At 35.9% G+C, this 25736-nt stretch overlaps 1 long non-coding RNA gene across 1 annotated transcript; it reads left to right on the top strand.

Annotated features, from left to right (window-relative positions):
* Positions 1–7086: 7086 nt before the first annotated feature.
* Positions 7087–25486, top strand: LOC139794785 (uncharacterized). Its single transcript, XR_011725273.1, has 4 exons — positions 7087–7368; positions 20235–20353; positions 21464–21626; positions 25387–25486. It is a non-coding gene; the product is annotated as an uncharacterized lncRNA (long non-coding RNA).
* Positions 25487–25736: the final 250 nt, after the last annotated feature.

The raw sequence follows: 25736 nt of genomic DNA, 5'->3' as shown, positions 1-25736 counted from the left end.
CCTCTCTTAGGAGAGATGTTCCAGCCCTCTCATCATCTTCGTGGCTCTCCTCTGGACTTGCTCCAACAGCTCCATGTCCTTCCTGTGCTGGGGTACTCCAGAACTGGACACAGAACCCCAGGTAGAGTCTCATAAGAGTGGAGTACAGGGGGAAAAGCAGAGTAGGTGGGGAAACTATTACCTGGAAAGTATTGCCCTTTTATAGAGGGTCTGTATGGCATCTGAAGAATGAGAACTTCAGAAAATTTGCAAAACAAAACTATTTCAGTGTCGATGCATGAATTTGAAAAATAGTTCCTCCTTGACACAAAGGAAGGAAAAAGGTCCAGTTTTATGACTGGGTAACGCATCAAAATTATTTCTTTTATTATTATTGTTCAGATATCCTGTCACACTAAAGAAGCTGAATGTATCAAACCAAGCAGGTATTCTAAGCAATTTTTTTTTTTTTTTTTTTTTTTTTTTTTCCTGGATAAAATTATTGCCTCTAATAGGCTAATGTCTTGTATAAAGGGTTGTCATTAACTTTGGGAAGATAGTATTTAGCGGGAACTAGTTTTTGGTGTTATTGTCTACCATTATTAATTAATTTATGACTTGCAGTTAAAATCTTCCATAAATATTCTATGTAAAGCAGAGAAGTAATTAACATGCATGTGTTTCAAAACACTGTGTGAAAGAGGATATAATGGCATGATAATAAAAAAGCCAACCTAAAACCCAACAATGTAAAACTGCATTCCAGAATTTGTACCAAAAGGAATTTGCGGTTGAGGGATGGTCGTTGTATTTTATTTTTCATTTGTGAGCAAAACAATTTTTTTCTGCAATTTTCTGCGATTACCTTGACAATTTCATCAACCTAAACCAACCCATCGGTTGGGTTTTTAAGAATGTTTTTTGGCTGTAAAATAAGGACAGATTTGTGATTGTCCAAATTATGAATACACATAATATTTTATTATCAGTCTTGGCGGCAGTACTCATGTCTCTATGCATTAGCACAATCTATGTTTATTTGTTACAGTAAAATCTAATTAAAATTTAAACTAAGCTGATGGCATTCAAACTGCCTTTGGTTAGGGAATATCACATTCTATGGGTCTCTTTATATACCTGCATTTGCCATCTTGTCATTTGTAGCCAACCAGCTTCTGCCTGAGCTCAAAAACTTATTAGTCTGCCGTTGTTTTGAGTGCTGTTGTCAAAAAACAAGTAAGAAGCCTATTATTTGCTACAGTTTTGTGCCATCCTTGATTGCTTCTATGATCCTTGAAAACTTCTGTGGACAGACATCTTCAGCTTTCAAACACTAGAACCCTCTTTTAGTCTGCAGTTTTACTCAGTGCTGTTGCTATGAAGATTTAGATATGTAATTTTTTTTTTTTTTTTTTTTTTTTTTTTTTTTTGTGAGATTATTATCTAATGCTTAGATCAGAATAGTTTACCACCCACTGTTGTGATTGCTCTTCTAGTTCACTGAGGATGGCAGTAGTAAATCTTGTGTTTCATTTTTTTTGTCTGGAGACTGACAGCTCAGTTCTATGTTTTACTGTATGACACATCAGTCTGGCATACAAATGCACCCCTCCTCTTCATGTGCTCCAAAAGCTTGAGACAGGATTACAGAAGCTGAATAAAGAGCAGTGTGTGCCATGGTTTGCTTTTACTGCTGAATGCAGCCTGGGCTGACTGTCAGTAAGGCTTAGGGAGAATTATCTTTTAAGTCAGGATGGTGCTGCATAACTAGTGAGCCTCTTGCTCTTCTGAAAATTAGCAGTTATTCTATGCAAGGGTCTACATTGCTGTTTTACTGCATTCATCTCCTACTGTTTGTGCTGGATGCAACCAGCAAATTACCCATTTCCTCCTCTGTCTTCCATAGTATTTATTTCAGAAAACAAACATACCACTAATGGTGGAGAGTCTGTTTCTTTGTGTTGCTTATTCCTTCTCTTTGGTATTTGGCCAGAAAAGAGTAATCAGAAGATATTAGTGGTGGATTCCAAGTGGTAAATGGAGGCAAACTGTGTGGCAAGAAGCAGTGCATCTGTTAAAAAAACAATAGCTCAAACTATCTAGATTTTTTTTTTTTAATGCAAGGGTTTTTTTTCATGCATGAATTTTAAAAGGAAAAAAAAAGCCTCTCTTAAAATTTCCAGGATTCATTATAAGTACAAAATACTACAATATCTGTAACATCATTTGACTCTTGTATGCTAGATTTCAGTATACCCTTCAGAGATGCAAGAAAAGATAAACTGTTTCTATAGTTGGTGACAGTATCATTTTGGCACTGAAAAAGTGAAAACTGAACAAAGATTTGAACCAGTCTGAGAGAAAATTTGTGAAGAAGTAGCAAAATAATACCGGAATCTCTTGTACTATTGAATGTTTTGATTTCTGTAGTTGCTTGTCTGTGCCTCAGGGAATTTTTCACACTACAAAATTATAAAAGTGCTTTCATTCATAGGGAGTTCTTGTTTAATGTTTTAATGTTTTCATGTGTACTAGAAGAAAAAAAGGTTTTTCTGTTACAATTAGCAGATATGATATAGTATGATTGGGAGCAGACATGGAGTCTAATAGAGTTTAACAAAATTATAATGTATCCTGAAATCTCTTTCCAATGGAGACATATTATCAAATACAATGAAGCTCTCTCCTGGTGTCCCTCAGGAAAATCTCCAACTCTCTGGAAGTATATGAGATTTTTGCATCTATTAAGGTGTTTGGGGCAGCATTTTCATACATTTTCCAATTATCTCGACAAACAGTTTGGAAAAGCCAATTGCCTAAAGCTCTCTCTCTCCCTCTTTTTTTTTTTTTTTTTTTTTTTTTTTTTTTTTTTTTTTTCTTTCCTAGTTATGATTCTCCTTATTTAAACAAATAAACAAGAAAAAATTACCTAGTAACAGACTATATCTTTGCTATTGCAAACATAAAAGGTCAGATCATTATTGATTAATGGTGATACTGATGACTGATTCAGTGAAACTGCAAATACTTTCACATGCATTTACACCTCTGACAATCTAACAAAAAACTTCTGTCGAGTGTAACATGCTGCTGTACTCTCTTGCATTATCTGGAATTAATATTTTGACACAATAGAGTCTATTGACAGTTTCACGTTTGAGAGATCATATGTATATGGAGTAAATAATCCTGAGATAATACAGGGCTTTTAATTCTTAACCCAAAATATATGCAGTGAAGACAAAGTTTGCAGAGTGGTTTCCTGCCTCTCTCCCCACAGTGATTTCATTATATATGGACAAACCTGCTAACAGTCATTGAACCTTCATTGTTCTTAAGCATAAATCTACATTTTGGTGAGTGAACATGAAATTCAAAATCTGTTAATGTCTGTTTCATTCTACTACTACTCACCTACCCTTTGCATGGCTGCAAAAATGAACTGTGAATGGAAAATGAAAACAGAGACTAAGGTTGTTATAGATATGTAAATGTATTTCAAAAGCGAATTCTTGATGTTAAATCTTTAAAAGACCCTCACTCTGTCTCCACATTATGCTGTTGTCCAACATCCTGACTAAGCCTATTACTGCTCTTACTTGCTGACAGCATAGTCATTAGCTATTTAATATTTTAATTCCTATGGGAGGATTCATAGAGAAATGATGTTTGCTAGTAAGTATGCATATGAATGGGGGTCGTGTGACCGTACAAAACAGATTTTATTTCTGTTCCTTCTTGTGCTCCTGTCCATACTTCAGTACCCACATCTTTACAAACGGTATCTTGGTGCCTATTACTCAGCCACCTTCTGATGCTGAGTCTTGCTACAGGGCAAATGAAGTAATGTCAGGAAAAATGGTTCTTCCTTCTGAGATTTTGACAGCTATTCTGGAAGGACTTTCCTCTCCAAGAAGTTATTCTCTCCATCCAAAAATCCTGTTGTCTGACAGAAACTTTAACTCTGGAAGTCCTTCTCAAGAGACTCATGTCCTCAGCTGGCAAGGAGTCATGGCCCTGGGCAATGTACCCAGTCCTGGAGGACCACATGTCCTTGGAATGTGGGGATGCAGTGAATGCACAACTGTAAGGCAGAGCTCAACAGTCAATGTTGTCTCCTGTGAATGGGCACCAGAGCTGGAGCCTTGTCAGATTCCCTTTCAGGAATATCTTTCTATATTTTAAATGTGCTACCATGGCTCATCAGAGGCCAACTGAAATGACCTAGGTCCCGTCTGACTTTTTACATTGTGTAAGAAGCACTTTGGGATGTCATATGAGCTCTCAGTAGTTTGAGAGCAGTCTGTTGCATCATGCAAAATGGGAACATGATAGAGGACTTCATGGTTGTATATTATTCTTATTATTTGAGACTTTTTTCAGTTCCTTATTTACTGAAGTGTGCTATGTGTGCACCTGGACCACATCAATAGCAATTGAGTTCTTGTGCACCACTCAGCAATCTGAACCTGTGTGCAGTTGACAGGGAAGATTTGAGGATTTGTTTCCAATGCACTACGGTAAAAAAAAAAAAAACCTCTAAAAACCTGTTTCCATACATGGTGTATGCTTTACTATACATGGTGTATCAAAAAAAAAAAAAAAAAAAAAAAAGATCTGGTGTTAAGTCTTTGAAGGTCAACAGTGCCGTTTCCTGCCTCTGTGCTGGGGTATTGTGGCCCTACGGTGCTTTGCACACACCACTGTACGTCGTGGGTCACTATTAAGGCTGTTCTAGTGGTTAATCTCGCTGATTAACCCTCTGAATAGTCTTCACACATAACAGGTAATGCTCCAGACCACCAACTTCCATTAAATGATGTCCATTTCAAAATGACCAACAGATGGCACTATCCGTCTCCTTTTCTCTTGTGGCTTCGAAACAAAGCTGTTGCCTGGATCTCTCTGCTGTAAGTCAGGAATTTCTTTCTAGGTAATATTTCATTTAAATTCCTAACGTCTGGTAATAGTCCTTAAAATCTGTTCACACCTACATGTACAATGAAAAAAATTATAAGGATACATATTAATAAATTTAACCTTTAATATTCCTACTAGTGTATTAAATGACTCTTGATATTTAGGGCCTTTCTAATTCAATCCTGAATTTTAATAAGTTAAGTAAAAAAGGTACTGCATGTGATTCTCTCAGTTTAACAGGTGTATGCAATAGTGGAGAGCTAAAAGGGAGTTTGAAAATTGATGGAACAAGCTGAACTACGTAAAAAGTATACTGTACTACTTTTTGGACACTTTAATTTATATGAAGCTTGGATTGTATTTGGTAACTTTAAGGTGAATCAATGAACACTATCAACTCCTAGAAGCAATGAATTATAGCAGCTAAGTTCTTCTATATTATCTGAATTCCTAATAAGGTTTTCAGAATGAGACTGAGAAAATATCAGGAATAAGTCCTGCCTTGATACAGTGAAAAGAACAATAGTGTCAGAAGGAAAGAAAGAACACTAGAGTTTGAAGGAACCATTATTTTTTTTTTAACTGGTAAATGCTGTGCAGTATAGATATCTGGTTTTGATTAACTGCTGTGGAAAAGAGAGATTGATGAGCCTATGCTGTGTGCTACCACTCCCATGATAAAGAGTTTAGGGTTTTTTAATGTTTCAGTTGAATTTCCTTTATTTTGATTCTCTTCCAATTGTCCCTTTCCCTTTCACAAGGCACCACTGAGAAGTGTCTGTCTCCATCATCTCACACCCCCCACACCATTTAAACAGATTCATATGATTCCCCCTTGAGACTTCTCCATGCTGAGCAGTCCCAGTCCAGTCCCTTAGACAGGTTTGTAGCCCTTTGCTGTACTTGCTCCAGTTTGTCCCTGTCATGTACTGGGGAGCACAGTAACCTGGATAACTCAGGTGCTCTCACCAGTGTTGAGGAGAAGCATCACATTCCTGTGTTCACAGGTAGCACACTGATTTTCTTTCATAGTAATCTGAGCTACTTGGACAATAAGATCTCCCTTTAAGAAGATTTAAAGGTTGCTTTTGAATGTTAATATTCTTTATTTTAGCCTGAAAAGTGCTAACTGCTCGTTGTATCTAGCCTGTTTTGTGAAAGACCAGCCATGGTGTGTCATTTTACAGCCTGAATACTTTGGACAGCCCAGACCAATATCTCCACAGTTGTTCTCCCTGGATGCTCAGTATGTACCTTGCACAAAGCATCAAATGCCACTGCTCTGAATTTTTGATCAATTTTCAACAAATGAATGTGACTAAAGAAAATTCCAGTAAAGTTTGGAACCAGGTTTTTTTTTCTAATAAGAGAACAGCAGTGTTATTCCAAATTCCTTGTGGTGACTGAGTACAAATATAGGCTTAACTTGCAAAGCAGCAAGACAAACTCTACTATGAGGGTGCAAGGAGGCAGAGATAGGATCTAGTAATGAATGTTAAGTAAGCATCTTTATACTCAAGGTATTTTCTTTTTCCTAGAGGTATTTTTATCACTCCAGGTATTTCAGTTATGTTTTAATTAAGCTGTGTGATTATAGGTGCTTGTCAACAGAGGACATCTATCTTGGTAATTAGAATGATAGCACAAGAGATAATTACAGAATATAAAGAGTAGCTAAAAATGAGTCTGTTGTGGTGCAGTTAAATCCTGCACAGCCACTCAGCTTGCCTTGTCCCATCTCACTTGGTGCTTAAGCCACTGGCTTGCTGTCCACTGCCACAATATCACTTTAAAATGTATTAGGGAACTGTTTAATGTGAAAACTTGGTAAAATGGAAATCCAGTAGGGATGTGAACAGAGGGAAAGCAACAAGCATCAAAAAAAAAACCCAACATCCAAAGCCTCTCCTGTACCGTAATACAGTTGTGTTCCGTGGCAGACAGAAATCCTTCTTCAGCAGATGCTAAATAAATGAATTGTTCCACAATAAATCCTGTTTAGACATCCCCAAGGCCTATGTCAGCACACTACTCAAGCACATGCTCGAGTCAGATTACATGAAGTACTTAACCCTAATTAGGGAGGGTTATGTGCAAGGAAAGGCTGCAAAATCAGAATGTGTTAATACTTTATTATTATTTATTTATTATTACTTTTTTAAGCTAGGATTTGTTAGACCTCTTCCATCAATGCTTTGCTAAGGTGGGGTTTAATATAATAATTATAATTTTCTTTTTTATTCATTTAAGCTACTGGAAATCCTCAGTAATATATAAACAAATTATTCTTTGTTTTAGGTCTGATTTCAAAGACACGATGGAAGCTAATGGAATTTTTTCATACGTCTACAGGGAGCAGCATCAGGCCCTTGCATTTTAAGAAGAGTCCCAGAAAGCCTCGGATTCCCTTCAGTGCATGCATCTTAATATTTTACTATCCTTGAGAACACCTATTAAAAAGTCCAAAAGGTATGAGTAAAAATACACATTGTTATGCAGAATTCTGAAATACCACATTTCTTAGGTTTTTTATGTGTGGACTAAGAAAACTAAGGTTTAGAGTGAAAGCTTCAGAAAAAGAATACTTTATCTAAATTCTAAAAAACCTCCCACTCTATGCAGTTTCCAGCATAGGTTGTGAATTTTTGAAGTGTCCTTGCCTTTTATGTCATAGTTATTTACTTTAATACCAATTTTTGAAAAGGAAAGAACCCAACAGTTATCTCATAAGCACTTCTTTATTACTTGAGAACATAGTAGGGGAAAAAAGGGCAGCTGTTCCTTTTCCTCTAAATCTAAAGGAAAGTTTCTGACTTAAAGAAATGCTTTTCAGCCTCAGTAAGACAGTGGTAGCTGTTTAGCTTTGCTGGGCTTTCATGAGGTTCATATTCTGTTGATTTATGGTGAGTAGAGGTAATTCTATAAGATACAAAGTACTGTATCTTAATTTGTGTGCTGGAACCTCACTGTAAATTTGTTGTCCAAGACGTTTCCCTTTCATAATTAAATTGCAGTGGGTAGTTTTATTGCTGTTCCCAGGGATAAATCTTTGATCTTAGAGCTTTCATGCTCTATATCTGTACTGCTCACCTTTTTATTATGGGTAAGGGATTATTTTTTACTAGCTTCCTGGCGGGCTTGACAGAAAGTTAACTTATATTGGTCTGTGCCTCCTAATTTATTTGTTGATGGAAAAAACCTTGTGTTAACAAGCTTTTAAATATTAGCCCATAGTTATGGTCTCTTCAGCTTCAGTACTGGTACATTCCAATTTCTTAGAGATTTTTTTTAACCTTGTTGGTTTCATGCTGTCCTCAGGCAGCATGCATAGCTGCTAGTACTATCAAAGGAATTTGTAGAACATCTTCTACAACAACAAAAAGAAAATATTCTGGAAAGCAGAAAATCAATCTTGTGTTCATTTATAGCAACAAACCCCTCCCCCCCAGCCCCCCCCATGGGATTACTATCTAGTACATACAGGGTTTTCTTGGAAGACAGAAAGAACAACAAGAAACTTATATATGCTTTTTGGTACAGGGCTCTTCTAAAGAAGAGCTTGAACAGCTGAAACATTTGTGAAAGTGTGACTGATAGCCTCGTCTTTAAAAATAAAATGAAGCTCCAGTTATGAGGATTAGAACAGAAAACCTAAAGCAATAGAGAAGAATTATAAGCAGTGTAAAATGTAATTGCAGCATTTAACATTTATGCTGTAATGTCATGAACATCAGCCAATAACGCCTTCAGCGGAGATTAAACTGCTTCGCTGGGATGAGTACGTGTAGTAATCATTTCAGTTGCTTTTTGTGCCCAGCTGTCCCAAGATCTCTTTTGGCAGACAAGATGCTCTTTGCCACCTTTGCATATCTCTTCTCCCCTTTTGGGATTTGTCAGAATTTTATCTACAATTTCTGTTAATTCCAGAGGCCAAGATGTTGCCATGAAAATCTCAGTTATTTCCTTTGTAGCTTTTTGACATATACAGAACGTTCATTAGAGTGCTGCTTCCAAAAATCTGAAAGATGTATTATTGACCAAAAAAACACATTATTCAATGTTCTGTCCTTCTACTTTTACAGGAAAGAAAAAAGGAAATTAAATCTGAATTTCCCCCCCTACCTTAGATTATGTATGAAATTTTAAAAGAAAACCTGGATTACGCTTTGAACCCTGCAACTGTCTGCTTTAGAATGTGTTAATATTCACAGCTATTTCTCCTGGTCCGTCTTTGTTGGGTCGGGTATTTGGGAAGCTTGAAATGCTCCCTCTGGTGGCTAAAGTTTCAATTAGCGTCACATTTTTAAATTCTGGTCTCTGAGCTGCCTGGTGGATTAAATACAGGCAAGCACCAATTCTTTGTTCAAAGGCTGTTGAAAACGTAGCAGTATTTTTCAATTTACACTCAGCAAAGAGTGATTAGTTGGAACTAGTACGAGGGCTTTGCTGAGCATGCACAAACTTTATTATAAATTTACCTGCAAATCTCAAACATGACCTTTGACTCCTGAAAAATCAGTTGGGAGAGACTGAAATTTAAGAAAGCTCTAAGATAAATTCTAAATTCAAAGACCACTTTTCCCAGCCTAACTAATGTGTACTTACGTATATTTTGTAGTACTTAAAAAACAAACAAACAAAACAACAAAACAAATCAAACAAAAAACCCCAACCAAACAAACAATTTTTATGTTATGTCATGAAAGAGAGGGAGAAAAACATGAGTACCTTCTTAATTATAACAACTTTTCCTGACAAATCTTGTGATGAGATTGCTTCTAAAAGGAAAAAAAAAACATATCTTGATTCCAACAATAAGTGCACTTAACATTATCTCTGTATTAGAGTTTTGGAGCACAGGGTCCCTGTCAGGCAAGCAAAGCTTGCCAACAGAGTGCCTTCTAGAGTGAGTAGACAGTTAAGAGTACATAGGGCTTGCAAGGAGATTTCTCAGTCTTTTAAAACAATAACATTTTCCTTTCCCTGTTGCAAACAGTTGGATTCAAGGTAATTAATATCTTAGCTTTATGAATTGTAACTTTACAAAAGATACTTAGCAGCTTAAAGAACTCATACGGAAGGATGTTTTCAAGGGTGTTCAGGTTACTCTGAAAGAAGACTTAATTTCATACGCCAATGCAGGTTTTTAAAGAAGTTTCATGGATCAATTTTCTCTAATGACTGAGATAAACAATAACCAATGCAGTCCAGATTTTGGGGTAGCCTTTGCAATTTGTTCAATGTGTCACTTGTGATGTGATTGTGATGCTGTTAAATCTGTGATGCTGTTACCCTGTACTTGCTCTTTTCACATAGAAACATTTATTAAGACCAAGTATTAAGAAAAAACCCCAACTATAGAAATTCCCTTCAACTTTGACAGCTTGCATAGGTTTTGTGATTTGGATATTTTCTGAACAGGCTGTTACTGGAATCAATAAATTGTAGTGAGGACACTGGCTTTCATTAAAATTAAATACCATAAGAAAGTCTTCAGACTGCCTTTGCAGATAAATTCTTAAAATATTGAACTGTCTGGGGGCTGTTGTTTCAAAAGCAAAAAGCCAAAGCTAATTAATCACAAATTTCATTACACTGAAAATTGCCTAAGAGTTTTGGAAGCTGGGTTGCTGCTTTTCCTTGAATTTCAAAATAGTGAGATTTGAAACTAGACACCTGCTGAAAATACAAATATGTTTTAATTATAGTGAGCAAAAAAGGAACTGCTCTAGAAGCTCCTCAAGCTAATTCAGAAGCCCTTTTTGACCAAATAATTAATTTATTCCTTGTTTTCTATGCAATCCCATGCCTTTACTTTCAGTCTTAATGAATGTGCATTTGTCCTTTATCTGCCAAGTGATTGGTAGTATTCCAAATTTAGACTTTTCATGTACTCAGTATTGCTAACTACAGACATTAAATCTTAGCTTAGATCTTGCTCCTGCCTTCTGTCCTGAGGGAAATCAATCACTTGGCCATAGTATCATAATTTGAGAAACTAAAAAAATCTATTACTCTTCGCATTTCTCAGTGATAGAGACTTCCTTTTCAAGCAGTAAGAAACCCAAGGTCCTAGGCTGGCTTCTGATTCAAACAGTTATGTATTAAGAAATAGTTCTAAACTTGTTGGATTTATTTGAAAGCTCATGCCTGTTAGCAGTGAAGAGCAGTTTCAGTCTCTAGTCAGGTTTTCTCATTGTTTTGGGACAGCTGAATAAACTTTTGCATCTTTTTTTTGCATATAACATTGCTAGCCTGATTGCAGCCTCTGCAATCTAAACATTTATATGCACCATCGTGTCTGAGGATTCCACATTGTGTTTTCAGTCTATTGGCCAATGTTAATAAATTTTGACAGAAGCTCATATGTTTCAGATATATTTATAGTTTCAATCTTAGCTTAACCTGAAGAAAATGGTTGGTTGTCTCTGGGAAGAACAGTCCATGTATTACTCCCTTTTGTTACCCTAGCAGTCCTGTGGCTGTGCAGTCACCAGGGCTGGTTGCTGATCTGGGTCAAAACAAATCATTTCTAGGTCTGGACAACCCACAAGTAGATAAGCAAGCTGAACACACAGCCATAAGACTGCTGTCACTGGCCAAATGGTTATAGCAAGCAAGTAAATAGTGGGTGGCTGGGAAGAGTGGCAGGGAGGAGGACAAAGACTGGAATTACCTATTTCATTAGCAGCCAGTTAGACTGAGCCACAAATCCTCAGAGAATCCAGCCCCTTTGGTTCTGATATATGTACAAATCTATTGTTTTTCAGAACTTTGTGCATTATAGTAGGAGCAAAGATTAAGAGAGTGCTAGGAAAGTATCTCCAAGTGTAAACATTCCCCTTGTGGTCTATAATGTGGAGATTAATTTTTATTGTTCTTTTTTTTTCTTTCTATTCTCTTCACATTCTCACATGGGCTCAACTCAGTGAGCAAAAGAAGGAGGAGAAGCCACAGAGAACTTGCACCTTTGCCTTGTCTGAAATTTCTTTTAAGCATGCTGTAGGCAGAATAGAAGAGAAACATTTCCCTTTTGCTCAGAAAAAAAGGCACAAAAGCAGCCTAATTTAATTGAATGACTTAAAAAATTAATTCAAACTGACAGTTGGTGATTTAAGTTTTTGGCTCCTTTTTCCAGAAGACTCTCAGAAGATTTGTGGAAATGGAGCAGTCTTTGTAATCTCAAAGATTTTTAGATATACTTCAGGTTCAATAATGAGGTTTTTAACAAAACAACAGAAGTAGAGTAGAAAAGGCACAGCCTTACAAGATGCCCTTCTCTGATAAAAAAACATAAGTAGTCCTGACTTGCCATTACAGGGACATTTTCAATATTTAAATATACTTTTCCTATACAGAGTTCCAGATATGCAGTCTACATAGGAATCAATGTGTACTCCCACTGACTGACTTCTCCAGCAGAGAGAGTCTTGAGAGGGTTTAAAAAAAATGGTTTCCTAGTACACAATTTTCCTATGCTTAGGCACCCCAAAGCCATCTCAGTGCATTACCAGATGCTTCTCAGGATAAAACCAAGTCCAAACAGAAAATACCTTTTCAGGGGTGGGTTGGATTTTTAAAAAAAATATTTACATTCCTTCAATATTTTTTTTCTTTTAAAAAAAGCAAAGCACACAAAAAAAATCTCAATAATGGAAATGTTAGCATTCACGTACATCACTGAAAGAATTCTACTGAGTCATTGATATTTGTGGCACATCGATGATTTTAGACTTATTGTGGGAAGTTAATATGTATCTTCATTAAGGTCCTGAAGCAAATATCTTCTAGCCTTGACCATGATACCTTAATTGTTTTGGAATTTTTTTAGCTACATCTGAGTCTGCTGAGAGCAGCTGTCTGAAGGAACTGGGCATTTTCTAGAAAAAACATGATTATTTCAAGTCTATCAATTTGTTGTAGTTAAAGATAAGCTTGATAAATCCAGCTTGGCAAGCATACTCCTTTGCTCATGGACTACTGATAATATCTACACTAAACTGCTCCATTGAAGACAAATATTTCTACACATTTGGACATTGCTGTTAAAAACTGCCACATCAGCTTCTTCTGTTTCTTGTAATCTTGGTCTGGATCACCTGTACTCTCTTGTTCCCATGGCGCTTAACAATATTCAAAAATTTTCCTAGGGAATATATTGTGCTCATGGAAATCTGTGCATTAATTTTAAATCTGTTTATGGATATGTGATGTTCTTAAAGTATTTGGAATTAATATCTGCTGTTTCTTAAGAAGTGACTAATTCCAAAAACATTTGTACTGTTGCACATTTAAGTGTTGCATGTATCTGATTAGCAAAGCAAATGAGAAGTTTACATGTGTTGTTTAAAAGACAAAAAAGGAGAATTTCAAACATTCTTTTCAACTACTGCAGATGACTTACACATGTTCTGTGTTTTCTAACCCCAGCACTTCAGAAAAATGAGAGCCTTGTCTTCTAAAAATCATATACTTTGATTTAATGAATAATCAGAATACACAGCACAAATCAGCGAAAACTCGAGTGCTGAGAGAACATGCAAGGATGTGAAATAATGTCTGTATAGGACTTGGACATTTAGTAACAATTAGTTGTTGCATCAAGTAATTTATTAAGACTCTTCTTCCATACCTAATATCTGAAAAAAACCCAACAGACTGATTTGGGTCCTTGTGTAAAACATGGAAGTGTGCCTGTGCAATGTTGTGGGGGACCTTTTTATTAGGTTGAGACATGTGCTTATTTCCTGGATTTGGATTTTCATTTGTGAAGGTTCAGAAGTAACAGGTTTTGTCTTTAATAAGGTGTATGAGGAGACACAGAATGAAGTCTAAAATAATAAGAACCTGATAAATGTCCCAAAAAGTCTAATAATTTTTCTTAATAAGTATGAATATATGCCTTAGCTGCTGTTCCCCTTATCCATTGGTATTGATGAGGTATTTTTAATGGGAATTAGTTACAGTCAACGTTCTTCTCGTTTGACTTTTGATAACCTTGTTTTCTGGGAGGACAGGCTGCGGAGCAGGATTGGTTTGCCAAAGATTAAGAACCTGGACTCTCCTGCCTCTCCAATTTACTCTGAGTTGCTCTCAGCAGGGCCCATCATAAACTTTTCTGTAACAAGTGCAGAGATAAGGCAAAGTGTTCTCTGGTAAAACTGGAAGTAGTTGACTGGTGCCTGTAGGATTTGCAGGCTTTGAATCCTAAGTTGGTGTAATGATGGCCCACTGAATGTTGTAAGCTATGAACTCAATCAAATTAAAGGGAAGCAGATATGATAATGGAAGTAGCAGGGTTACCATCTTGATTTCAGCACCTGATATTCAGAGGATGATTTAAAAGCTCAATTCTTTCTCTTAAGCTGTTCATCCAAAAATAGCATTAGAACTTTTTTTTCTTTAATAGAAAATATTTTAAAATCTTTTTTGTATCATGTTTCATGTTCTTGTCCTTTTTCCCAGTAAAAATCCATGAAAATGATTAAGGGACTGGAACATCTCTCGTATGAGAAAAGTCTGAGACAGCTGGAGAAGTTCAGCCTAGAGTATCTCATCCTGGGGTATCTCGTCCATGTGATATTCACTGATATTTATTATATGAAGTGGGTGTAAATAAGGTGAAACCAGGCTCTTTTCAGTAGTGTGCAGTGACAGGACAAGTTGCTGTGAACACAAACTGAAACACAAGAGATTTCCTTCGGAATATCAGGAGACATTTATTTACTGTGAGGGTGACCAAGCACTGGCATAGGTTGTCCATGGAGGTAAATAAGCTTTATTATTACCTAATAAGCTAGATAATAACAGTTCTGGGGACAGATCTCTGGTCACCTAGATTTAAGTATTTGAATGCAACTGATTATTCTAAAATGGGACTCAAAAGAGTTACTGAGTAGAGCAAAGCTATGCCAGCATTTACTCGCACTGTAAAATTGTGTATCACAAAATATTCATGCTGAAAGTCAGACCTTTAAAAAAAAAAGTACTTTGAATAAGAAGACTGTTACACTAGCAGTGAGAGGTCCTTAATACAGAGTGATTTATAGGGAGAGGAATTATAATTCACTCTGTCAGCTATTCTAATTTTCATATTCCATTTGTATATAAATTTCGAGAGAGGAATAGTAGATGGAAAGCTAGCATTCCACGAAGCAAATAAGATGAAAGAATGAATATATCACTTTTACTTCTTCTGTAACATCTCTGTGGATTATTTCCATGTCATCTTTTTTTTTTTTTTTAATGATTGTTAGTGTTAATCAGCCCCTAGCCCAGAACTGATAAAATAATAAAGATAATATTGTTCCCATGGGTGCTATTACTATTTCCATATCACAAGCATCACTGAAGAATTTCACCTCTTTTTTTCATAAAGCCTGGTTAAGTTGCAGGGTTTTGTAGAGGAGGGAGGAAAGAAAAGAGGGGATGGTTAGCCAATGACTTAAAAATTAGCCAGTTAGTACATCTGTAAAACACTTTGCTGTTTACAAGTTTTAGTTATAATTGAAGGAGCTATGGACACTTGCAAAGAATGAGGAATTCTGGATTGTTTTGGCTTGAGGGTTCATTTCCTGGTCACACTTATTTGCCATTTTTCCAGAATGTTGTCTTGAGTAAAGGGGCTGTTGTAAGATTTGCTGCATCAGTTGAGAAGCACAGTTTGTAAATCCTTCAAATAACCACAGTACAGAATATGGTTTCTGCCCATGTCTTAATACTTGCACTTGTGATATTTTGGCATTAGTAGAAAGGAATATAGGTAGCTAAATCTGTATTTGATCTAAAATAAGTGAGGATCCTCTGGTCAGGTTTCATTGGCTTTTGGATCTTCACAAACTGTCTATGTGCAAAATATTTTTTTTTATTATTTTTTACTTACACAACCTGAAAACTGTAATATGGTATAGTGTTATGTTGCTTTATGCTTTATAGCCTCTTGGGAGTAAAATGTTACCTTAATTAAGTCTTTTATAAACATCAAGTTTCCTCAGAGAGTATTGAGAGGAAAAGTTGTGAGGAATCATTGAGAGAGAAAAAAATAGGTAAAATTTGCTGATAAAGTGCATGTGTTTATGAGAGAGAAGAAAAGGCAGGGGTGATTTTAGAGTGCTTAAGATTCCTCAGGAATGAAGCAGCTAGAGGCATTGATCTGATACTGAGTTACAGACACATGCTGTGCATACAAATACTTCACCACGTATTATGGAAACACTCTCTTGATAGAAACAAAAGGTGAATAATCTTAGGGTGCTTTTTTGTACTTAGGATCTTTGATCCAGTGACATCATTCACTAAGTCCAATCTAATATTTTTTACTAACATCTTAACATACTGCAAGTCACATCATTATATCTACTTTCCAGCTGTAGATCTTACCATGGCACCTGTCTCAAACTATTCAGGTACCTCCTGTACTGAAAATTATGGGCTGTATTGGTAGTTATTCTCCACCAAATAACAGGCAGCATGCTGGTAACTACCTACTCCTGCTAAATGACTAAGTGGAAAGAATTATATTCACACTGTTTCTTGCCCTCTTCTGCTGCCAAATATTTACCTTGTTACACGGCATATTGAGTTGTCAACCATATGGGTACCATTCAACCATTTTTGTTTCCCAGAATACTGTTAAATAAGGCCCACACAACCAAATGTCCATGTGTTCTGCAATTCAGTGTGACTCAATAGAGACAGGAAAAAGACTACACTTTTCCCAGGTGGCAACAGCCACCCGTGTGTTTGCTTTAGTCATCTTTCCTTCAGAAAAAACTAAACCACCCTTATGCCAATTTAAGTTCCATCTACTGGGTTACAAAGTTACATAGGTATTTGCTTTACCGATGCTGTTTCACAGCTGCAACAAATAAACTATGTTAAGTAAGATGGATTTTAAAAAGTGATTATAGCGTTTTACAGTAACTTTGGTCAGGCTGCCACAGAAAGGAGAAAAAATGGATGTCAGTCTTCCTTTGGGAGATGTCAACTAGTGTGAAGATGTGATTATTAACAGGATAGTGCTAGAGAAAATACATGGCTCAGATGAGTTAGGAAGAGATTTCCAAGCAGCCTTAGCAATTTACATTTATATTATGTTGTTAGTTTGCTGTTGCTCTTCATAACAGTAATAGCTGCTAACTAGAAAAATCTTCCTAGGAACATTTTCTTAAATTATTGTATCATTGGCTTAGTTATATAGAAATGTCCAGGAAGCCAGCAGGCTGCCACTGATGGCTGCCTACTGCACTGGGTTTAAAGAGGTGGCAAACGGACTTTTACTGTATCCCTTTTACTATGATTTCATGGTCCTGGTTGCATAGAGGTTTAGGCCAAGGGGATAAAGAGAAAGACATCATGTCTAAAAAATTAATATAATTTTGTATTACCTCTTTAGACTGAAACTTTCTGACAAAGTCCAATGCAAGCAGAAATACAAGCCCCACTTAGGTTTCTACTCCTGAATCACATAGTTGGTCTAAACTCTGTCCTGCCATCAGTTGGCCTCTCTGATGACAATAAACATATTTTAAACCATTCAAAGTGATCACAATTTTACTTATCTGCCTACACTTTGCCATGGTTACGTGAAGAAGTAACTTCATGACACATGGTTGGCATTTCATGCATTTGTTTGTTTGTTCAAACTCCAGGAGGGCTATCAGTGATATACATCGGAGAGAGGAGGTTTGAGTTTACATCCCTCTAGCCTCCAGACTGTTAATTTTAACAATATGAGTAAACTTGCCAGAGTTTCCACATTCAGTATGTTTGGGGCATGTCAGGGTGGGGGTGGTACAAACAGCAGATGAAGGTGGTTTCATTGCTATGGGAACCAGACCACTCATGGGGAAGGGAAAAGAGCTGGTGAGCTGGGGTGGGGGCACAGAAGACATACGTCATTATGTAGTTGTATTTATTTTTAAAACTGTTTGTGGCATGCATGGAAATGTCACCAATGAACACTCTTAACTTGGAGAGGACTTAAGTAATTCCTTGCTTTAAAGTGTGCAGCTCTGCACCTGCTGTGATTATCCTTACATAGTTCCTGACTGAAATGTTTTCCTCTGATACACTGGTGTGTTAAAATTAGTGATTTGGTGGATATATGTTCTTGTAAGTGACAGCATTGGGCATTTCACTGTGTGGATCCTGCCTGAAAAAGTAAGCAAATGGGTTTGGTTCTCTTAAAAACTAAGATCACATCGAAGGCTGAGAATCTTTGGCATCCCCAGATGTTGATGGTGTCATCTGTGTAGCTCCAAATCCAAAATTCTCTTTTTTTCAGTCATTCTTATGATCTTTTCAGTTTCTTGAGCATTGAGATTTAAGGATAGATGTCATAAATATGACATTTTTGCAGTGTAATATCTCAGTTGCAACTCAATCACCAAGGCTTCCATTGTACTGAAGCCTGCAGAATTAAACATAACTCAAGTGAGTAAGTCATCAATATTATTTATGATTCCAATGTATTATCAGAACAACTGAAACAAAACAATAGTTCTAATCTTGTCATGCATTTGCACTGATATAGTCAGTTCTCTAAGGAGGAGTCGACACTGTATTTGGCAGCCATCAAAGATGTCAATTGCAAGTGAGTACAAATCTCTTATTTCCTAGTAGAACTATGCTGTGGGAAATATTATGAAAATTTAAGAATTTTTAAAATAAAGTACTTAATAAATATTTAAAACAGTTTAATTATTATTTGGGGGTCTATTTTTTTTTTTTGCATTTTATGTTATTAGACAATGGTGAGTAATATACTCACCAAAAAGAGTTTTTATCATTGAAACAGAGTTTACTTTATTTAGTTCCCACCCAATTAGATCTTGGATCTTGTTACAAGCTAAGATTCAATTAAAATATATAAAAACATTAAAAAATAATATAAAGTCAACAAAACTTTAAATATTCTTCAGTTGCAACTTTTTTTCTATGCTTCTAGGCCAAGGGTGACATTACATATAATCAGTAAACACAAATATTGTGTTTCCCATATTTGGAGGGTTTTTTGGAATTACAAGATCTTACCACAGTTCTTAGAGTAAAAAAGAGAAGTAAGTTCTGCTGCATTCATTACCCAATTAGTTCATAATGTTGCATGACCTAGGTATTGAAATAATTCAATTGAATGAATAGTCTTTACACCTGCAAGTGGAGCTACTGCTGCCAAAAACTGAAATATTGCTTCAACAGTCTTTCAGTCTACTTAATGACTTCTCCCATTGATCTGCAGCTTGGCCTGCTTTAAATCTTCAGCACAAATATGGACTGTTTAACATGTTAAATGTAACATTACATTTTGAGGTTTTAATTAATTGTAGTGAATTCACAACTTAGTGTGCATTGTCTTGCTTTAACTTTAATTTTGAATACCTGTGTTTTATGAGGCCTGTATTTTTAAGAATTAATTTATACACCTTTGGAATTCTGATTATTATGGTTTTGCACTTCATTAGACCACAGACCTCAAATGGTTCTGGACGGGTCCTGACTATTCTCTAAAAAAGACTTTTCAGTGAATATTGTATTAATTATATCCATTTAAATACAAAGAATGTCCTTGTTAATAAGAGGAAATTATTTTCAAGTTTCCAGAGGGGCTAATAAAACCACACTATTTCTTTCCAAGTTATGTGGAAGAACTTTTCAGCCAAGGACACAACCCAAAGCTAAGGACCTATGACAAAATTATCTGATTTTACTTGGCATTTTTTAACTGTTGTGCATATTGCTGAAGGCCATTTTCTCTGTAAAGAAATGTAAAACATACGATTAATAAATCAAGACAGGAGATAGAATACAGTTCTCTTCCCTCTTTTGATACTTTGGCAAGGTAAGGAGTGGTTTGTGGACTACTGACATTCAAAGGCCTGGTCACATATGGAAAAATATTATTTCATTAGGAAAATTCTGTAAATTTAAGCATCTCCATGTGTTATGAAAGTTGTTCTTAATTATGTATTTTTGTGGTAACAAGCTAGTAGTATGTGCTGCCTGTTGCATATATCCAGCACTAACTTTCTTTTCAAATGAATCTTTTTTTCCCCTTCTCCACTTCTATAATACAGTAAAACATTTGGCATGAATAGATATGTGTCTGATGCATATGCCTTTTATAATATAGTCCATTTCCTTCTACAGAGAGACCTTAATGATTAAATACAGGTCAGTTCATATACTTGCTCTTCTAAACCTTAAAGCTTATTGGTAGCTCCATTGGATTATGAACATTTTCTATCAAGGAGGATTAATATTTTTTTTACTAATTCAGTTTTCTTTTTTCTTAATTGTTGTTAATAATTACCATTTGTTTGGCTGATTTCCTTTAGAAAATAAATCTGCTTATTAAATGACTGGAATAACTTTTTAGAAGTTGACTTTTTTCAACCCTCTTCTGAAATAACAAGGTTTTTGCTACCAGTTGATAATTTCATAGAAAACAAAGCAGGTAAGTCCTCTTCTGCTTTGCACTTGATTGCACTGCTGTTTTTAAACAGAATTTAGTCCACAAGGTGGCAAAAAAAAAAAAAAATAAAATGTACAGGCTTTCACAGTAGTAAATGGTTCTTGAAACTGCTGGATGAATCTACAGAAGCTTCAGTGAAGTTTTTTGCTTTAGAGCAGAAGAGAAGTTAGCCTATGATTTAGAGAAGTTCTATATGAATGTATATATAAATGTAGCTGTAATTTTTTTTTATACTGAAATAATGTCAAAAATATATGTCACATGCATTTATTACTGCCTCCCATTTCTATAAATAATCCTTCTTCACCAGGATGTCTGTGTGACTGAGTATAGCATAATTGACCTGCTTCATATTACTTTTTTCAAAACGAGAAACTTCTATATCAAAATAGAGATGATATAGGAAAATGTATGCCATAGTTTTCTGAGATGCTTAAAAATCATCAGACTTTTTAGCCCAATAATGAGATACTGAAATACTTAAAAACCACAGAGGAAGAATTAATATCAGTGAAATAGTTCAAAGAGATGTAAGAAGTTCTGCAATTGCAAAAGTCATCCCAATTTCTAAACACAGCTCAGCAGCAACTTTATTTAAAATGCAAGACTAAAGATAATTCTTTAAGATATATTGATGAAGTAAATCCTGTGGGAGCTTTGGCTCATTTGTGTGTGCATTTTAATGGTTTCATTATTATTTTGTGCCAACAAAAGACAAATGCACAGTAATGTAGTGTTTGAATGTTGGAAGAAACAAAGAAATGAAGCAGTAATTAGCTGAATATAAAATAATAGACTCTACACGTTAATTGTACACATTATTAATATCATGTCAATTTTTATATTGTGGCTTTAGTCTTTTGACACTTCTCTGTCACTAGGTAAATCATCTTTTTTTACCTAAGCTGTGTTATCTACTCTCATGTGCATTAACTCGTATAATAATCTAAATATAATTTTGAAAATAAATAATTTCTGTTTAAAATTACTGGTAAATAATAGAAAAAACAGCTTTTCTTTAATTTTTTAAACACCCTGTTCTGTTAATACATTGTTTTCATCATATCTTTCCATTTGCTTTTTATTACTAAGTACATTTCCCTGAAATATATGATCTTCTGTGGGTTAAGGGTTCCTCTGCTCCTGCTGCTTATTTCCTTCAAGCAGACATACTTCACTGTTTCTGGCAACCAGACGGTGAATGCTGACTTCAAGCAAGCTTTTGAGCAACACAAAACCTGGATCAAATCTTGAGGTGGTGTAAACTGATATATTTCTGACTTGAGCCAGACTTTCAGTTTTTCACTATCTGAGGATCTTACCTGTATATATATATATATATATGTATATACTCATGTACATGTCTTCAATAACCATCAAGAGAGGTGAAAACTGAAAATGCATAATGGCAGGACCTCTGTAAATAATAAAATTTCAAGCCTGCCATACAGCATTCCTTTGGCTTTTGTGGTTGACTTTGTACATATAGTATAAACATAATGAATGTATGAGATGGGTTTCAATGAGAGCAATATCTGTATTGCATGAATTAGCAGTAGTTGTATCAGGGCCAGATGAAGTCTTGATCTAGATGGGAATGCTGCTCAGCTGCACATTTGTGACCACATCATATGTGAGGGGAAAGTGCATTTTACTCAACAGTGCTAGTAGGACTGGAAGTGACAAATCAAACCTCTTTCTTCATCTATAACTATTATTTTCCGCATAACATTATCCACAGTTTATCATCTATTCCAAACATTAAGATGGCCACGTTGCAGATCAAACTTCATCGAAAAGCTGGAAAAAAAAAAAAAAAGCAGCAAAAGATATTCTCTCTCCAGTCTTTCATTTGAATGTGTTCCTTCCTTAGGAATTTTGCTAATTACATACTAATGCAGCCATAAATCTGTCAGTATTAAATGTTAGGTGCCATAAGTCAATGTTAGACAGCAGGCTTCCCCAGTTCAACTTCTGTGCCACAGACCTTGTCCCTGTCTTCCGAACTATGCTGGCACAACTGCTTGTGGGACTGCCCTGTGAATGAGATTGAGGGGCTGTCTGTACTTAAAAAATGCAAAAGGTATGATTTGAAATAGTCACCTCAACAAATACTGCCCATGACACAGGCTGACCATGATTTGACAGATACAAAAATCTCACCTAGCAAAATAGTCCTGACAGGGACAATTCAACTGAGACCAGTGCATCAAACTGTTTTATTCTTTATCAGCATCTAATTAATTTGTATTAAAAGCTGGCTCGATAGCTATGAATATCAGGAAGCCTGTATGCTAATTGCCTTTAAAAAAACATATCAAAGCCACTGGGGCATTTCTGTTGTGTTTTTAGATTGTTCTTATGAATTATGAGGTTATCAAATGTGAATGTGAAATTGTTAGGCATATGCTCAGATATCATCTTCCTAAGCTATGCAATTATTCAGGTTGTCATCTTGTCCTGCAAGCAACCAGAAACTTCTGTTTCTCCATAAAACATCATCAAGGTATTAGAAAGCCTTTGGCAACAGAACACAATTAAAATATCTCAAGCAGTGAAATCCATAAATATAAAAGAGACTAAGTTCAAGAGCAATAGTCAGGGCATCACTATTTGACAGCGATGACAACACAGAGCACTCACAGATCAAATTACCCTACTGAGAAGTGGGATTTCTGCATTGCAGTGGCTACAGTACAGTGGCTGAGCTGCTACGTTTAAAGCTGATTTGAACATCTCTGTGCTACTTCAAGTGGCTTCAGGCAGCAATGGTCCTTTTTGTGTGAGGGAAGATCTTACCAAGGCAGAAATAGTACAGTGCAATCCAGATGTTTGTGCTGCTAGCTTCAAACTCAGTTTCATTAGAGGGAGGGTCCTCTTCTGCTATTGACACCTCCTCATATGGTGGCTGAGTTCTTACAGCACACCTGTATGGATGCTCACATTTTGGGCAGCTTGGGTGCAAACCACCACTGTTTGGGAAGTCAATGAATCTGTGGTTATTACAGAGCCAAACCTGCTTTAATGTGTTCTGCAGGATCAATAAGTAGAAGGAAACATTCCCCTCACAAGGGAATGGTTAACTCACAGTGAAGCATAACCTTTGAGATCAAGAGGTCTCTGCCACCTTGCTCAGTTAAAAAAACAAATTCTACAGGATTCTTTCTAGCATTTATACAGTACTTTTACAGCAAGCATGTAGATATAACGAAATGTTCATCTTTTCAGCATGAAAAAGATTAGATATACTTCTCTGTAGTGAGACAGGTTTGCTTGTAGAAAATTTGCTAAGCTATATTTATAGATGATTTTTGAAAACATTAGTTAATTATTCAGAATGGTATCCAGACACTTAAAATTCACATGCAGAAATCATGTGCTGGAAACTTTCTCTTCACTGTTACTTCATTTACTCTACACAGAGTTTACATTATGTGCATAAAGAAAACATATGTATTTTCTAATTATAGAAGCTTTAATAAACATGAGCTCTGAAACATGATTTTCTCTGCATCCATAGAATTGCAGAATACACAACTACAAGATGTTCCCATATGCTACCTTTCTGATGTATATGGGACCTGACCCCAGACAAGTATCTCTAGGCAGATAAAGATGGGATCTATGTAAACTTAATTCTTGAACTCAACTGAAATTGCCAGCTGTGATGATTTCAGGAATGGCAACATCCTATCATTGGAAAAAGTACAATTTCTTTCATGTAAACTAATTTAAAGCGCCTACAGATGAAAATTATGCTCAGTCATTACTTGCATGGCCTGGCCTTGAGAGGATCATCAATTTTAATTTCTTTCTACATCATAACTGAATGATTCATCTCTCAATTAATTGTGAGCCTTAAACAAATGGTGAGCTGTACACCCCACCACTATCATCCCACCTCATGAGGCTATGCATTTCAAGAAAGCAACATCCTGCTCATCACAACTGTTGTGGAAGAATAGAGCTATTATTGGTGCTGTCCAGATGTGTATCTTACAGTTTTGTCCAGGCAAAATAGAGTTATATATACCTGTTCAATGAAATTATATATTCTACCTTAACATTTTTCCAGTCATTTTTTTTCCACCAGAGAGACTATCTGCTGTGGGAAGTACATTTGTTATTGGAAAGTATCAATCTAGCAATAATAATTGCACTTGTAAAGTTTTCCTGTGTTAACATTTGTCATTAGCTGAAAATATATGTGTTTATATTTAAAATTTTATGAAGTTGTGTACCAGGGACATTAATGAAATCTACATATAATGTGTGCTATGCTTCCATTTTGGAAGTTTTTATGATTTTATGAAGTGCCTAATAAGAGTTTCTGGTATGATTTAGTAGCTGGTTAATATTCATAACTAAAGTTTTTACAGACAGGTATTTACAGACCTTCTCATTAATATCCCCACTGCTACCACCAATCTATATGATCATCATCATCATAAGTGTCATCAGATGACACTTGTCAAAATCATGCCCCATGTAGTGTAGCTTGGCACTCTGCAAGTTTCCCTGCTCTCATAGAGCTCTGAGAGCTGACTCTTCCATCACAATTCCTCTTGCCCCTGACTGAATTCTCATATCACCAGTTGTACCCTGCAAGTTGCTTTTTAGTGGTCACCATACAGATTTTGGCTCTCTTAAGTTTCTCAAGTAATTGCTACCCGTCCATTTTTATTTGAGTTAAAGAGAAGCTTTTTATTTGTAAAGTATGAAACCCAACACGCTATATAACCAGTATCATAAATGAATGTCTGAAATAATGTAAAAAACAATTATTTGAATGGCTCAAAACTTCTTTCATGATTGGTATGTAGTCTATGTATGAAATAGCATCCTTACCTTCAGCAAATAAGGTTTCTTTTAGCTCAGGGGCTCTCACTATTTGTCCTAAAATAAATTCAGGGAAAAAACCTCAGCTTTCATCAAGTTTCTAGGAATCTGTATTTTTGACACTCTTGCATCTTCTTTATCCTAAACAACTTCTTTACACAGTCCTTTTCTTGCAGGTTTCCCTTTGAAATCAGAAGAACAGGCTACCTGCAGCAGTGGAATTCCCTACTTTCCAACCTGAAAAGGGGCAGGGATAAGGAGGACACACAAAAAAATGTCAGGTAATCTTTGTGAATTATAACTGCATTAGAAAACATTCTGTCTCTGGATTGACTGAAATATGTTGCATTGGTAGGAATATGTTTTAACTACATGAAAAACAATTATTATGCAAGTGAGTAGGAAACTGGTATACAGGATTTAAAGTGTGTCATCCTCATTTTATGCCTGGGTAATTTCTGTTTGGTAATAAGACTGATAGTTAGCAAGTACACCAGAGTGAGGAGGATAAGGGGACATAGGGGAC

This window comes from Heliangelus exortis, chromosome 1 (assembly GCF_036169615.1).
Source record: "Heliangelus exortis chromosome 1, bHelExo1.hap1, whole genome shotgun sequence".
In the NCBI taxonomy this organism is placed as follows: Eukaryota; Metazoa; Chordata; class Aves; order Apodiformes; family Trochilidae; genus Heliangelus; species Heliangelus exortis.
Note: the sequence above shows the minus strand (reverse complement) of the source record. Positions and strands in the feature narration are given on the sequence as shown.